General features: G+C 37.5%; 1 pseudogene; it reads right to left on the bottom strand.

Annotated features, from left to right (window-relative positions):
• Positions 1–1,085: 1,085 nt before the first annotated feature.
• Positions 1,086–17,104, bottom strand: LOC131793617 (tripartite motif-containing protein 2-like; annotated as a pseudogene).
• Positions 17,105–17,521: the final 417 nt, after the last annotated feature.

The following is a 17,521-nucleotide window of genomic DNA, read 5'->3' as shown; positions in this document are numbered from 1 at the left end:
GTGATTTTCCGTTGTGACATCATCCAATAGAGGGGTGCACCCCTTAAGGATAAAGAGCGTAGCTAGAGACAATAAGAACTGTTTGATGTCAAAACTTTCATTAGCGTATTTCCGAAGTTTTGGTCAAGAGCTTTGATAGAAAGAAAATATTGCTTGAGGTTGCTCAAGCCTCATCTTATATGCAGCCTGTGATCTACTGACAATTGTCATAAGACATAAAGGGTTGATATCGTCTGCTGTAATCGATGCCAAGATTACAATTTCCTTTTTCGAGCAACGGTAGGTGCTCTGGAGTGGAAATTCTGTCCTCGATTTTGATTTTGTCCAATTCATTTTGGTGAAAAATTAAAAAAAAAAGTTTAAAGTTTGAACATATTGGTTTGAAATATCTTTTGCTAGAAGTGTGGAATTAACTTGATGAATTAACTTTAATTTACTCAAATTAATCTAATATTTCCTTTTCTCAAACATTTTAAGGATAAATTGATGGTTTTAGAGTTCATTCCCGAGTAATTTCCACAGAGAGATAGAGGATCATATTCAGTGAGGGTTCAAAACATATTGATTGACAGATTACTGGGATACACGACTCCAAGGAGGCCACAAACCATTTCGCACCCCAAGTTGGGATTTAAAGATTTCTGATCTTGAGCAGTAGTCTCTTTGGCAGCCATTGTACGGTCTTGTCGCTCAACCAGTTCACTTCTTGGTGGAGGAGAAAGCGCGTTGCGTGACGACGACAAACAAAGCTGCGAAGGACAATGCTTGTTCAGAGAATTCATCTCAAAAACGATTCTAAGGATGAGGCGACATATTACAAACGCTCAGGTGATCACTTTTAACAGGTGATAGTTGATGATCGGAACTAACTGTCCAAAAGGATGCCAGTAGAACAAAATTAATCAATATTTTTTTACTGGCAATGCTTTCAAAGCTGGTCGGTACGAATATGGAAATTCTGTCTGCGTGCTCCAACCTTTCTCCTGAATGTAACTATTTAGTCGTTTATGAATCAATAGATTTTCACGAAATAGAGGAGAGATTAAATAAAAACAATGTAACTGTCATATGTGCCAAAGAAAACATGTCGACTCTACTCTTGTTATATTCCAAACAATGGTTGATATTCTCAACGCATTGCTTTTGATATGCAGATACTCTGACTAGAAGCTGTATCAAGAAAAACCTTCTCGTGATAATCAAAATCCTATTAAGCAACCATGAAAATTTCTTCGCTACATAAAATAACGGAAAAAGCAATTTATTTGATATTATCTTACGCAGTTAAATTTGAACAAATTCCGTTTATCTCCGTCAGAGGCTTCAAGCTAATTAAATCTGGTGTACAAGAATGCTCAGAATCCTTTGAAACCTACGCACTGTTTTGAAAGATACTTAAATGCAATTGATATTTACATAGGAATTTAAAACACAACCAAACACAATCTCTTCCAATTTTTGTCTCTGATCCGTAGAGGATAATTTCACGGTTAGGGAATACACTTAAGAAAAATTGCAGCGAAGAAGTAACTCGGCTCAGATTCAGTGAAAATTCATAACACATTATAATTACCTGCTCAGTAATGTTCACAGTTTAGTTGAAAACATGGATAACATTCTGATTAGTGTCAGAAACTAGCACCTTATGGTCTTTGGTGACAGCGACAGACCAAGGACGTTTCATTCCAACATTAAACGAGTTAATGAACTTTCCATCTAAAGAAAACACTTGAAGTCTGCTGTTAAAAGAGTCGCACACGATCAGGTTATTAAACCTGTCAATGGCGAGACCTAAAGGACATTTTAGCTGTCTGTCACCGGATTCCTCCCAGCCAATATCATATTGAAACTCTCCTCGTTTGTTGAACACTTTCACACAGTTAGCAGCGGCAAAGGACACAAAGAACCTGTCCTCATGATAAACAGCATATGACGGAAAAGCATCACAGTCTGGTGCCTTAAAGGACTGTACTAATCCTGCACCGTCAGGGGTGAGTACCTTGACTGAATCGTCACCAGAGTCAGACACGATGATCATGTGACCATCACTTCTAACAGACACACGCAGTGGTGTAATCAGACACTGACCGATGTGTTTATAAACTGACCATGTTCAGTAAATAGGAACATTTTTCTTGTTGGCCAGTCTCATTATGAATGACTACGACGTCACCAGATGCTGTGAATGCCACTGATCTTGGGTGTCCTATTCTTTCAGCACAAGGCCCCTGGTCTCCAATCATTCTTAAATATTTCCACTTAGAATCAAACAACTGAACTCGCCCATTTAAGAAATCTGCTATGGCAATGTTCCCTGTTTTTCACTTACTGCAATACTTTCTGGTCCTGCAAACTCTACCGGTCCTTTCTCACTTGATCGAAATGAATGAAAAGCCTTGTAGTGATGAGCAGTCACCTGAACTCTCCAGGGGCTACCAGTCAGCGGCTTGCCACTTACTTCGACGATAATGTCGTGTAAGCCAATACTTTTTGGCACGTAACACACTGAATAGTTTCCATTTTGACAATGCTTAGGTTTTATTTCTTCATCTTCGCCTTTAGGAGAGCGAATTTTCACAGTCACTTGGTCGTCTTCATCATAAACCAGTTTTCCCTCTGAGTCTCGTGTAGTTACAGTGAAGTCAGTTTCAGCGCCAATTTCCGCTTCTTGCAGACCGTTCCCTTCAGCCACAGATTTTGAAGGATCAGTGTACCTCGTGATCACTTGACCCGGAACTAAGTGTCTGAAGGTGTTCATAGCTTCTGCATTGACACGATAGATAACATGTTGTGGGTTAAAAATTTCGATATCCTTTGCAGCTAAAAGTTTCTCACATCGACCAACCTCAGTATTTCCTGCTTGTAGAATTTCGAGGCCGACTTTTTTTTGTACGATGTCTTCGCCATATTCAACTGAATTTCTTAGCTGATCTTTGAAGACCTGAAATTCCTTCAATTTCTTGTTGTAAGTTGCTTGTTGCGTGGCCTTAATTTCTGCCAGCTTTGTCTCGGCGGCAGTTTTATGTTCCCTCGCAATTCGAATGATTTCCTGCACAATGTTTTTCACCTCCTTTTCGGCAGCGCAGATTTCCTCTTCGCTTATCCTCATCAGTTCAGTTTGCTCAATGATCTGTTTGTCCACGATGACCATTTGCTCCTTGACTCTGGCGAAGACTTGTTTCATTTTCATTTTTTTTTGTTCAACTGCCTGCTGTATGTCCATCATGGCATGTCGATTATGAATCAATATACCGCACTTCTGGCAAATACAAACGTTGCAGTCTTGACAGTAATATTGCACTGCCTCATTTTCGTGATATTTTTCTTTACACTTGATGGACTCATGTAGCAATTCCTCGGCCTTTGAGTCTTTCCCTGTCGATAAAAATGAAAGTACAGGAAATAAAACAACGTAATTCGTCATCTACAGCACTTGCTGGCCGGTAGCCGCCGGCTTAAACACTGCCTGTTGATTTATAGAGGGTTGTAAAACTGCCAATTTGGCAAATATAAATTTCAATCAATTTTCATCGACAAAAAAAAAACTCAAAAATGAATTTTTGTTTTTTTTTTTGGGGGGGGGGCTCTTGGGCATCCACTCCCCCTCTCCCCCTTCTCCCTTGTTTGTGCTTCCCGTAATAGTGAAGCGTGTTTTTGTTTATCACTACAGTTACTTTGAAGCTAGGAGAATTTAAAATGACCTGGTAATCTTTGATACTGTAAATACCTTTGACAGTGCTTTCCAAATTATCCACCTTTTTGGTGAGTTCATCCAGCTGATCTTTCACGTTGTCTTCATCTTTTTTCCATTGTCTGAGAAGTTCTTTGTAGCGATCATCAAGATCAGGGTCCATGACTTCAGTTTCCAGCTTGTCAATAGCTGTTTTGTACTTGACTCCTCCCAATCTCACCAAAGCGTCCCGGATGTCGCTCCAGTATGCATTGAAAGCCGCATCATCAACTGACGCGCACTCGGCGTGACCATACACGGTATTTCTGTAATATTTGACACGAGCAATATCAGCTTCACGACTCACGTCTGTCACAGCGGGAAGTTTATCCCAGCCTGTTGCAGGAGAAGGTAAACCGCATAAGTTTCGCAGTAGAACCATCAAAAGTGAAATGTCGAAGTGGACCGATGACACTGATGTAGAGATGGCAGGAAAGAGCTTTCCCCATTGCGCTGCGTTTATGACCTTTCTAGTTCTCAGTGGCTGTAAAGTTGCTTTATTTCCCGCCAAAACTGTGTGTAGATTTGCTGGTGGATGAATGGCATCTAAAGTGTCACGGAGAGCCTGGGTACCAACATCAACCATCAGCCGACACAGGCGAGCATAGTTTGTTGTCTCTTTGGTGGATGAAAATGTCGGCGCAGTCATGGACAGTTGCTATTATTTGAAATTGACAATAAAAATGGAAGTGAACCATATCTTATAACAATGCTTCGTCGCTGGGGGTATTATAAGATAGTAAGGTTTTTTCAACCAAATTGATAACTCTTCACAGCGGCCAATTTACATTATCAATTTGGTTGATAAAACTAAATCATCTTTTATAATAGTTTTATTTTGTTTTATTTGGAATAAATAAAACTTCTCTCAAAAACAAGATGAGCTTGTCTGAGAGTCACGGAAGAAAGACGAGTTTAGAAATGATTCTCGCAGGCGAGCCTGCGAGAATCATTTATAGCTTACCTGCAGGGATTACTACTTTACTTACTCAGAGTGTTTATCCAACCGTCGCCAACCAAGATCAATACTAATAGACAGAATAATATTTCATTCAATGCACTAACTGGAAGAATTATATAACTTTACACATGACAATAATTAAAGAGTCCTTTGTGACCTGCTGCCTTTGCTGGACCCTTCATCACCATAACACTTGTAATGGAATTTTGATGTATGCGAAACTGTCCTTGCCATACCCAAACACAAACTAAACAAATATAACATTAGCAGGTAATTTAGTGTTAACAACTGAGATGAAAACGTAAATTAGCCACCGTAAAGGGTAAGAAAGCTGACGTTTCGAGCTTTAGCCCTTCGTCAGAGCGATTGGAGGAATTGTGGGTTGTGTGTGGGTTTATATGCAGAAAGTGGAGCTACGCCATTGGTGGGAATATGGTGACGAGAAAACAGGAATAAATTGGTTGAATGAAAAGCGCTCGTTGATTCCGTGGGGATTAAGGGTGCCGATTTGGAAGATAAATTTTTGTTTTAGTGTTTTACGGCTTTCCGAACTGCCTAGATGTAAGGAAAGGCCGCAAACTGCCATATGCTGTTTAGAATGATTTGGAAGATTTAAGTGTCTTGCGACTGGTTTGGATGCGTCCTTGTCATTTCTTTCCACATCGCGAAGTTGTTCTCGGAATCGGTCACCTTGTCGTCTTCCTGTTTCGCCGATGTACAACTTATTGCAATAAGTGCAAGTTATGCAGTAAATAACATTGGCGGAGGTACACGTAAAGTGATCAGTGATCTTAATGGATCCCTTGGGTCCCGATATTTTCTCTACGTTATGAATGAAAGAACAAGTTTTGCATCGTGAGCGAGCGCATTTGAAAGTTCCAGATTGGTCATTGGTTCGAAAAGAACTCCTGACTAAAAATTTGCCTATGCTTTTGTCACGTTTGAATGAAATAAGTAGGAGTTGCGAAAAGATAGTGCCAGTCTCTGAATCGTTTTGGAGTAATTTAAAATTTTTAAGAATGATAGATTTAACTGCGTGGTTGTGAGGGTGAAATGTAAGAGTAAATGGAATGCGGTCAGTGTTATCCTTCTCAGCCGTTTGTAGTGCTGACTGTCGATCAATTTGGTTGGGCACGGTGGTGGCCTGCTTGAACGACAGCGACAGAATAGCCACGTTTATGGAAAAACTGGCACATTGCCTCTGACTTTTCGGAAAAATCAGAGTCGTCACTGCATAAACGACGAAGTCTGAGAAACTGAGAAAAAGGTATGGAGTTCCATATCAAACTCATGGGGAACAAGTAGTCTTAACATGAATGTAGTGAACACGCCCACTTCAACACCCCGCTCAAATCGAGTTTAATTTTCGAATGTTCTACCATCGTGCGGATTCTCTACGGAAAAAGCACTCAATGTACCTCTGAAATATTTAACTATAATATTGTGGCTTTCTATTTCGCTAATTTTCTAACTTGAAGGTAAAGTTTTTCCCTCGTCATTTTTACCTTTTCTCCGAGCGGTTGCGTGAAATTAACAAGGTGTTTTTGATCAAAACACAACCGAGCGAAGGGTCTCGGGCGATATCTCTTTTACGCAGGCGCCAATTAAAAATTTACCGCCAGAATCAAAAAGAGGAACAAGTTTCCTTTGTTTTGATATGTAAAGTGTTGAACAAACAGCAGATTTACCTTCGTCAAATGGCGTTTCAAAATAGCTGTATCTTCCTCCTTTTGATTTTTCCTGTTTTGTAAGCGTGAAAGCAGTAGGAGAGGGATCGGGAAACTCAGAAAGCGCTTCGGGAATTAATCTGCCATCGTTTACTTACAAGATAAACAAGTAAGATTTGTGAAGTTCGTTGAAGTATGAAGTCTAAATAAATGCTTTTTTAAGGCTTGTTTGCTGGATTTTTCGTAAACTTCCCTGATTAATTTTTCGTTTCAGCTTACTAGTCTATACTATTTCAAAGCAATGTCAAGACGAAGACGGAAAACCATGAGTCGGTCCTTTCAACAATCGTAAACAAAGTGTTTGAGCAATCAGGTATACGAGGTGTAATAATCAATAGCCGCATATCAGAAGTCTTCAGAAAGAAAGTATTCTGTCTTCAGAAAGCTGTCAAGAAAGCTAATAATCGTGGCAATTAAACGGGCCCTCGGTATCGATTTAATATCATATCGATCTCAATATCATACAGTTTTGTATCTTTCTTCCGCCTTTCTAACGAGGGTGTATGTTGAGAATTCATTGCAAAATCGCTTTGTTTTTTTAATTTCCCTCTTTAACCTGTCCGCCATTTTGAAAATTCGTAACTAAGAGCATGCGCATTACGTGGGGTTAGTGGTTGCGTACACCTGGAACCGAGAAAAACAAATGTTCGTCGATATGTTGACGTGTGATGGATGTGAAGATGAATACAACTAGTAACTATGTGAATCTGTAGGTTTGTAGTAAACACTAGTGCATAAACCGTTGCCTTCAATTGAAATTTTGATGTCTAGAAAAGCCAAAGAAGTGTCGGAAATTTCCCAGGTATATGGGGATGAAAGGAATTGATGGCGGTTATAAATTGAGTGAGCTCCTCTTTGAGCGCCGATGCAATCCTCAATGTAACGGCCGTAGAGTTCAGGTTTTGGGCCGTGGTATTGACTAAAAAATTTGATTATAAGATATATAGCTAAATCTTAGAGCTAAACAAGAATTGCCGGCCACTGCTAAAAATCTCATCATTACCACTCCTAGAACTTCGTGTATTTCCTTTTTACCTAAAATCCACGAACCTAACAATATAAACCCACAAACAACCCACAATTCCTCCAATCGCTCTGACGAAGGACTCTCGTCAGCTTTTTTACCCTTTACGGTGGCTTATTTACGTTTTCAACTCAGTTGTTAACACTAAATTACCTGCTATACTCTCCCACCGACGCAGCACCACAGTTTCTTTAGAAACACTCCTTTATTCAAATATAACATTAGCCCTCGTGGCTTTTACGCTTCGCTAGATCTGTATTCTGTTCATCAGATCTTCATACTTTTCCTGCTTTTTTACATCGCAACCATGAATATAAGAGATTTTTCAATAAGTAAGGTTTTCTTTTATTTTCGGGATTCTGCCTTGAATCAATTTTAACAGAGAAAGGCCAGTAGACTTCTCCATTTAATTACAGCAATAGGAATGAGCTTTTAGAATGTGAATTAATTACCTGTCAACGAAGGAGTGAATTCTACATATGTCAAGCCAGGAGAGATGATTTTGGAACCGCTGAAGCAGGCAACAAAGTGGCATTAAAAACCTTTGCGAAGTGATCCTCAATCACGGATCTTCCCAAATGTATTTCACGGAAAACACTGATTGTTCGCAACAACTGAATTGTGTTTTATTTGTGACGGAAAGCTCGTTAGGGTGCAACTGAATGAAAAAACAGCCAGTTGTTCAATTTGATGAAGAAACATCCAAGACTTTCCTTCAGTGCCAGGGAGTTGATTCACGAATTAAGGACAAAGGCGTTATGGCGGAAGACACATGGAGGTGTGCTACAGCTTTCAGTATCGCCCTAACACCAATATTGTAAAAGAAGTGCACTCTTAAAGTTTTGCAGTCAATTGCTATTGACTTGTGATTTAAACACTCACGCAGGGAGAATGAAAATGAGCAAATGAAAATGAGAATGAAAGAGCAAAAAAGTAAAGCCAAACCTTTAGTTAACACGCTGAAGCAGATTTGCAACGCCACTCAATCACGATGGTAAATCGGATTCCCTCTGTCGCAAACCAGGAAAACTTTATCAACAGCTTGTCTTCGGCGAAAGTTCTTGATGTGCAACAAAATGGTTTTAAGCCCAAGATCTGACGAAATTGCTCAACGACTCGAAGGAACGCAATCAACAAACTTTCAAATAAGTGTTCAAGGAATTTAGAAACTTGCTTTATCATCACATAATTATGTAGATGCCAGGCCGTGAGTCGCATTAAACGCATAATCAGCAGATGTCACAAATTCTGTGTTGTTATTATTGCGCGGTAATTTTGCGCTGGCTTTTTTGCCTTATAACCCATTGCATATTAATTATATTATGGCTCTGTAAAGATGAAAGATTATTAAATGTTAATTGTGAGCTTCACATTTTGTCCACAAAAAGAAATTTTTAAGTTAACTCGGAAAGTTTAGTTCTGAGTTTGGTAGTACCCTTATGCATATGATGTCACGCCATCTTCGTGAATGTAGCGCCATCGAAAGCAGGGTAGTGATACTTTCTTGAGCTTGTAACTATCAAGTTGATGATTATTGTATTCATTTTATGGTACGTTTGTTCGTTGTTGAATTATGTATTCTCATAATCAACGTGTTTGATGTTTTCGCTGATTACATTATTTTTTATACTTTTAGCAGTTTTACCGCCTTTAATTTGTCATTGTCTCTCATGTAACTGTACATTTTGAATCGTCCGATTAATTCAGTATTGGTATACCTGCGGCCTCATCTTTGAATTTTCCGATGCCTTTCTTATTCGTTTTGTCGAACTATTTGATGTCTACTGGATATTCACTGTTGTCGAATCTGTCTTTGCTATTCCAGAAATCTTTGTAAACATTCTTTGTTTCGATTTCAAAAGTCAAACTGTCAGTGTCTGTGGACAATAATTGTGCTTTGTCATTGTTTGTCTTTGAAATAATTATAGTGAAAATCATACATCAATGTCTGGTTTAGATCCAGAGTACGCATCCCAACATATGTCGGCCTGTTGAGTGTTTCTTTGATCTTACGCACAGCTACTCGATTTTCGTTAAAAATTTTATTGCTGACAAATGTTGGTTTTGAGCTTTATTTAACCAAAGTTTTGTCATCAATGATCAGTTTTGCATCTACACGCTTTCTGATGTTTTCCATGGTTTTGCCAAATACACGATTATTCATCAGCTTGAAAAAGTCTTTCTCAAATGAGTTCCTAGCTTTTCGAGTTGCGTTCTGCTATAGTGGACGAGAAACCTAACAAAAGCGAGAACAGAGAGCAAACTCTTCTTTAAATCATGGCATTCGAGCACCAGGTCGATCATTAGGTTCATCAAACACAAACAACGAGCTGTCCATAACAAACGTAAGCTAGAACGATCAATACAACAGTAGCTAATGTTCTCTTTTGTGTGTTTAAGTCAATATATTGTTCGATCATCCTGATGGGGACTGATTAAATTGCAACGCTCTATGAACTTTCTTTACTTTCAAACTAAAATCCATGTACAAATGTGGGCTTCTGTAATGAAGGACATACTTTTCTTTGTTAGATAATGTTGGAATCAACTTTTAAACCTGTCCGATGCTTATCCCGTCTTTGTCTTTAATTTTTTGACAATATTTTGAGGGCACATCATTAGAAACACACAGTTTTTCTGCAGTAAGAGGATCATCATTATGACTATAATGGAATTCTTTTTGATATTCAAGATCAACTTTAAGTATATTAATCCTTCTTTACTGTCTTCAGGATATTTTCCCAGATCTAGTTTGTCAATATTCTTTTCACTCATCCATTTGAATGCTCCTGTTGGTAGATACTGACTCATTGATGGTTCATCTTTGTCAGTTATAGTTTTTCATTTATCTATTATTGGCTGTTTGCAATATAGTTGATACCACCACTCATGCTTTTTTCAATGAATTGAAATATCAGTCATCAGTTCTCATTTGATGTCAGTCATCTTCAGCATAGTATCCCGTGACATTCCAGGAGATGTGAAATAATGACATGAGTCAATTTTTTAGTACTGCAAACAAGTGCTTCTGAAGTTTTCAAATATATCAGCCAGAAGGAAAACATCAGATCCAAGATACAGATCATAATTATCACCCAGTGACTTGTGACTGAATGTTTCCCAAACTTTCTGCGCATGTTCATATTGTTCATCAGATATATGTTCATCATCCAGGATACTGTGGAAATCCTCTTTTTCGGGCAATTTTGTGTCATTGAACTTATCAAAACTGCACATATAATCATAAGGATGGACTCCCTTCTTTTTCATGAGATTGAATTTCTTTTGTTTTTGGAACTAATTTGTGATGTTTATTTTAAAGCCTCATTTGGGGGATTACTCACAAGCTTGTCCAAACTGCTTGACATAAATTGGAGCTGTCCATATTGTTTGGATTAACATTGAATTTCATCAATTTTTCACCTGTAGAGTATATTTTGCAATTTGACGATTTCTTGCATAATGAAATGGCTATCATAACCTCTCAGATTATGGAAAATAACAGGAATCTTCATATTTCTGACATCAATTCTGAGTTTTAAATTACATTCATTGTTATATGGAAATGATCTCTGACTCTAATATCTTTCTTTGTGTATGATTTGTTGCAAATATGACATTCTGCTTTTTTAAAGTTTTTTTCATCTTCGTCTGTCATTTTCAAAGGTTTGTTGAAGTGTTTGTTTATAGTTTCAAGACAATAAGAAACTTCTTCAATCATCTTCTCCATAAAACCATAAACTGCATTTTCACCTCTGTGTACTTGCAAAGGTTTTCTACACTTATCATCATAATGACAGACTAGTATATAACCATAACCATAATCAGTATTATTTTGGTATGTTTTTTGATGCATGATTGATCATTTTCTGGTATACATGTGTGATTTTTTTCAGCTCTTCCTTCAAAATCTGCATTAAAATAGCAAAAGGTACTCAGGCTGGTGATTGGTTGTGATTATTTTTGAACAATATGTTTTCACCTTTTAGAGGCATTTTCATTGATTGCTGCCCATTGATAATGATGCAATTTTGTTTACGTTTTTCGAGCACTTACAGACTGCTGAAATGTTGCAGGCATTACATACAAAAATGTTTCTTTTCTTTATGTTTTGTCTGTTTAAACATCATCTTATTAAAATCTTTGTTTAGAACGTAATGTTGTTTTTCATTATTTGTGATCAACAATAGACTCAATTCACCTTCAAACTGCTCTTTTGATACATAGATTGAAAAATATTGATTGTTTTCATACACGAGCACATTGATGCAGATATTTTGTTTCTCAATCTTGTATTATTTTATAGAGACTGGAAATTCAGTGTTAGAATAATCTAAACAAGTAATAACTCTCATCAGTCTTCTGTGGATCTTTGTCTTGTGCATTCAGATTCTGATGTGACACCATCAAAAACACTCATTGTCTTTATTTTTAAGGCTGATGACACCTCTCATTTGTTTTGGTAGTGGAATGTAAGAGTAACTTCCTTTTGTATGATAAATAACAGTATCCAGAAAGTGTTTAATCATCAACAGTCCAACCTGGTCCTTCAGATAGTCAAACAGCAATCTTGTTCCTGATTTCTTCACTTGATAGTGCTAAATCTTCTTTAATATCCATTTCATAAATAACTGTTTTTGGTGAGCTATGGAAGTATGCAGTCTTGGTGATGATGTTATCTGATGTTACTTTTTCAAATGTCACACTCAGTGTTTTTACAAATTTCGATCCTTTCAATTCTAACAGTTCATTTGTAATCTTATGTTTTAGTGCTAATCTGGTTTCATTGATTTGTTTCAAAGCATCATTGTCATTCCTAATGCTAATTTCAAATGAAATGGTAAATCCTTTGAGAGCTTTACTTTCCTCTTCTATTTTTGTCTATGGTGCTGAAACAGGTGCTTTCTTCGTTCGTGGTAGGGGTGTTGGGTTATATTCGTCTCTGAATTCAAGTGCATGGTGGAGGAATTATCTTGTGTTCATATTCTTAAACAATCTTTTTAACACTCTTACGTCGTGCTGCAACTGGTCTTTTCACAGATTGTTGTTCTATTTTTTGTTTACTCGTGTTGTTACTTTGGATAATATTTGCCATTATACAGTATATACGTAATGTCTCCTTAAGCCATGTAAAATTGTTTTCTTTAAGAATGAATAATTGAAAGGTTCTTTTCACTAGTTTCAATAAAAAAGAATAATATTATAAACCATATATAATTGTTTATTATTTACTCTTCATCAGTATTATAAATGTACTTTAAATGATTACCTAATGTTTTCAAATGATTACCCAGTGTTGAGACGGTGAGAGAGATGCTAGAAACTGTTGTAAAGAGTGCGAGGAAACCGTTTGTCAGCGCATTACCAGTAAAGAGGATGGACGCGGAAGTATCTCGTTTGGTTGAGCGCCATTTTCGCCATACTAATGCAGTGCTCTTCCATTCTGCTGTTAACAATATGAGTCAGAGCGAAAGACGAAGGACTCGAAACGTTAGCTTCAATGCACTAACTGGAATAATTATAACATTTTATTTGACAATAATTAAAGAGTCCTTTGTGACCTGATGCCTTGCTGGACCCTTCAAAGCCGTAACACTTGTAGTGGAATTTTGATATATGCGAAACTGTCCTTGCTACACTCAAACACAAATTAAAATGATGTAACATTAGCCCTCGAGGCTCTTACGCTTCATTAGATCTGTTTACTGCCGGTTCATTAGATCTTTATGCTTTTCCTGCTTTTTGTGTCTGCTGCATTTATAATGCATGCAGACACTTAGATAAGCTGTAAAACGCGCGACCAGCTACTTCATATACGACAAGATCTCGGATTTACTCTTGACGTTTCACTGCGGATTCCATTTGGAGACACGATACATGAAGTATGCACGGAGGGGTAATACTTTCGGCCTGTAATACTTTCGGGTGCAAACTTCGTTCCTCAGGGGAATAATCTATCCAATCGGATACGAGGAAAGGACACAGGAAAGAGGTCGTGGCGAACTACCGATTTCCGGGAAGACTCGGAACCAATCAAATCTGAGAAAAGGACAAAGTCAAATCCGTCAAACCATGTGCTTTCGTAAAACGTTTGGGTTGCATCGTATCGTCCTGATTTCGTTCGTCAAGCCAGGGTGTATAATTGCTTGCAAGGTGAGTGATCTTTTCGCTTTTCATATTTGTAATGGATTTCTTAAAAGGTGTTTTCTCATTTTTCCACAGCATTCGCACTGGGTGTCATTCCGGCCGAGTGAAAGGTTTTGAAAGATGCTTTGAATTTGTAAATCGACTGAAGCTTTCTCGGCGCCAACACGATCACCGCCCGGCCATTTTGCAAGTGCTCAGGACGCAAAATAAGCTTTATGAGCCCCATTTGGGGAATGCAAAGTCCCTTCGGGGAACAATTGAGTCCCATTTGGGGAATGAAAAGCCCGTTAAGGGAATTATTAAGTCTCACTTGGGGATTACAAAGCCCAATGCGGGATACAATATGCCCTGTTTACGAAATGGATTTGGCAGAAGATACATGTATTTCACTACACACGTGAAAACATCTATCACTAGACAAACATGTGCGAAAGCTGTGGTGATTTTATACAGAGGAGAGAAACCTAGAACTAGTATTCTTCATGATAATTACTATCTAAGCATCGCTATGAACAGATCTTTGCATACAGTTGTAAGGTATCAATGCTTTCAAAAATTGGAATCCTTCATCAAGATGAATCAAGCGCTCAATTGCTCCTTCACATTTCAACTGTCCAGCATTTGAAGATTTGCTATTTCCTTTGCACTTCCTAAGTGCAACTTGTGATTTTCTTAAGAGAATTTTCATTTGAAGCTTTTTTGTTTTGAAGAATATATTTTCAACACACATAGCAGCTCTCCTATCTGATCGTCTTAGTTCAGATTTACAAATGTCGCTATAATGAACATTAGCTAGTCTATCTTTATTCTCTGGTCGACTTTGACCAAGGAATATACCAGGATATGCTAACTCTTCAGAATATTGATCTCTGAATATACTTAAGGGTTTGTTTCCCTCTCCTGGTGCAACATTTAAAATACGTTGAGGCAGACTGTCTTCAAAATAATGTGTGTTGGTCAACATGGTGTCAGTAACACCAGCAGGTGTTTCTGCTTCATCTTCAGTCCACTGATCATCATTATCATTACTGTCATTTCCATCTTGCTTATTGGAACCACTGCTCTTTTCTATTTCTTGTAATTGTTCACTTTGATTTTCAGTATTAGTATCATCTAATAAACAGTTTGCAGTATACTGCACTCCCCAACCTTCATTTAGTGTTATTCCTTCCTGTCTGTAGAGGCTGCTGTTGTTGATTGATTTATAATGAACAAGTAAACAAATAAAAAATTATAATTCACCTAGGTAAGTTTTTTTTTTGGCATTTTGTTGTTATAGTTAAATTTGTAGTAGTTGTTGTCGTCTTTTGATGCAGTGCTCCCTATGTTATTAGAAATTTTGAAATACATTATATTGCTATGAAACAAACTCAAAAGGTTCTTTTTCACTTGCAGGCAATGAAAGAACAAAAATAAGAGATTGTTGGTTTCTTACACAATGTGTCTCCAACTAAAAAAAGTAGCAAGACATCTTACTTTGACATGTCCATACAAACCACCGATGGCTTAGTAAGAGGAGTCTGCTTCTCCGGAAGTAAACAGGAACACTTTGATCAAATGAGCAAAAAGAAATCTCCAATAAAACTTCGAAATTTTAGAATTGAAAGAGCAGGAGATGCAACCACAGTACTGATGAATAACAATGTACTGTTAGAGCCTACAAAAGAAATACCTTTTTCAAGAATTGAGTTGCCAAGTGCCAACAATATCCAATCAATTTCAGCTGCAAACACAAATCAAAGTATCACCATCACAAAAAAGCCAAACTTATTCAGATGTCATCAACAAAAAAGTGAAGACAGAGGATGGTGAAAAAAAAAAGTTGTTTGCCTATCTTGTGGACCCACATGGAGCCATTAAGGTGACACTTTGGGAACAATTCTGTGGATCTCATTAATCCTGCTGATTATTTCTGTTGCGTTACATTTCTGATACATTTCATTTCAATTAAAAGACAAACACTTCAAAATACTTTTAAAAGTATATTCACCTATTAGTTACTTGAACACAACAATGTAAATATACTAACTTTGTTTTACCTATGTTTTGTTCCAAATTGATTGCATATTACCATTAAATGAAAAACATAATGATTTCCTAGGAATTATTACAACCAGAGACTTTTTCTTGCTTTGCAAAACTGCTACTGCGTTTGCATTACAGTTGTCTTGTGTTACAAAGACTTCAGATACTATTCAATTTTGTTAAAAACTATTGGCTGTTGTATTTCAATTCTTTGATTTAAATATTCTGCTACAAAATAAAAGAAACGTTCACTTTAATGTTAGATTCTTTGCAGTACCATAACACAATAAAAGTTATTTAAACAGTGATGAAGATGTAATCACAATCATGATATTGATGATTGATATTGATGATCCCTTACCTCCAACTGGAGCATTGGACATTCACCACTTCAGTTCCCCATCTTTGTGATGCCTTGAGCATTCCATAGCACTGCCTTTCGGGAGATGTTTCTAGCCAGTTTAACAGTATTCAAAAAAATAGGCGCCTACAGCAGATTCCATTCCACCGTAGCAGACACAAGTACCCATTGGGTACCTATTTTTTACATCGCAACCATAAATATCAGAGGTTTTTTAATAAGTAGGGTTTGTCATAATTTTCCTCTTTTCTTTTATTTCCGAAAAGTTTTTTCGGGATTCTGCCCCAAAATCAATTTTAACAGAGAAAGGCCAGTGGACATTTTTATTTAATTACAGCAATAGGAATGAACTTACATATTAATTTATTATCTGTTAACGAACGAATGAATTCTACATATGTCAAGCTAGTTAAAGGTGATTTTACTGAAAACCGCTGAAGCAAGCGACAAAGTGGCATTAAAAATCTTTGCGAAGTGATCCTCAAGCACAGACTTTCCCAAATGTATTTGACGGAAAACCCTGGTGTTCGTAACAATAGAAGCAATAATAACCAAATCAAAGCGAGTCGCACATGCACAAACAGACTTTGAACCGTGTTTTACTTGTGCATGACGGAAAGCTCTTTGGGGTGCAATTTAATCAAAACACAGCCAGTTGTTCAGTTTGATGAAGAAAAATTCAAGACTTTCTTTCGGTGTCTGGGAGTTGATTCACGAATGAAGGACAAAGGCCGCGGTTATGGCGGAAGACACATAAAGGTGTGTTGCAGCTTTCAGTACCGCCCTAATACTAATATTGTAAAAGCAGCAAACTCTTTAAGTTTGGCAGTCAATTTCTATTGACTTGTGACTAACGCATTCATGCAGGGAGAATGAGGATGTTTTCGGGAATAATCATACTACGTTCTAAAGAGCAAAACAGTAAAGCCAAACCTGTAGTTAACACGCTTGAGCAGATCAACAGATTTGCAGCGTCATTCAATCACGAAAGTAAACCAGATTCTCTTTGTCAAAAACCAGGAAAACGTTATCAACAGCTTGTCTTCGGCGAAAGTTCTTGATGTGCCAAAAAAAGGTTTTAAACCCAAGATCTGACGAAATTGCTCAAAGACTCGAAGGAAAGTAATCAACAAACACTCAGATATAAGCGCGCAAGGATTTAGTAACTTGCTTCATCATCATATAATTATGTAAATGTCAGGCAGTGATCGGGTCGGCATAATGAGTAACGTCTTTTACTTCCGTTATTCCTTGCCAACAAGAACAGTCTGAATCCCACCATTTTACAAATTCTTTAATCCACTTCATTTTCTATGAGAAAACATTCTCATTTTGGTGAATAATTTTACATGACAAGCATGACGAGCTTTGCTCACCAAAAGAATTTATGCAAATGAGGCTGAGGCGGATCTGAGATCCGCCTGGCAATTATTAACTGTAAGAGAAGAACTGACTTCGCGCCCACAGAACGACCGAGGTGTTGCGGATGAATTTTCAGTAATTACTTTTTTGGCACTTTTCGGCGTCCAAATTACATGGCGAGAGT

This window comes from Pocillopora verrucosa, chromosome 9, assembly GCF_036669915.1.
Source record: "Pocillopora verrucosa isolate sample1 chromosome 9, ASM3666991v2, whole genome shotgun sequence".
In the NCBI taxonomy this organism is placed as follows: domain Eukaryota; kingdom Metazoa; phylum Cnidaria; class Anthozoa; order Scleractinia; family Pocilloporidae; genus Pocillopora; species Pocillopora verrucosa.
Note: the sequence above shows the minus strand (reverse complement) of the source record. Positions and strands in the feature narration are given on the sequence as shown.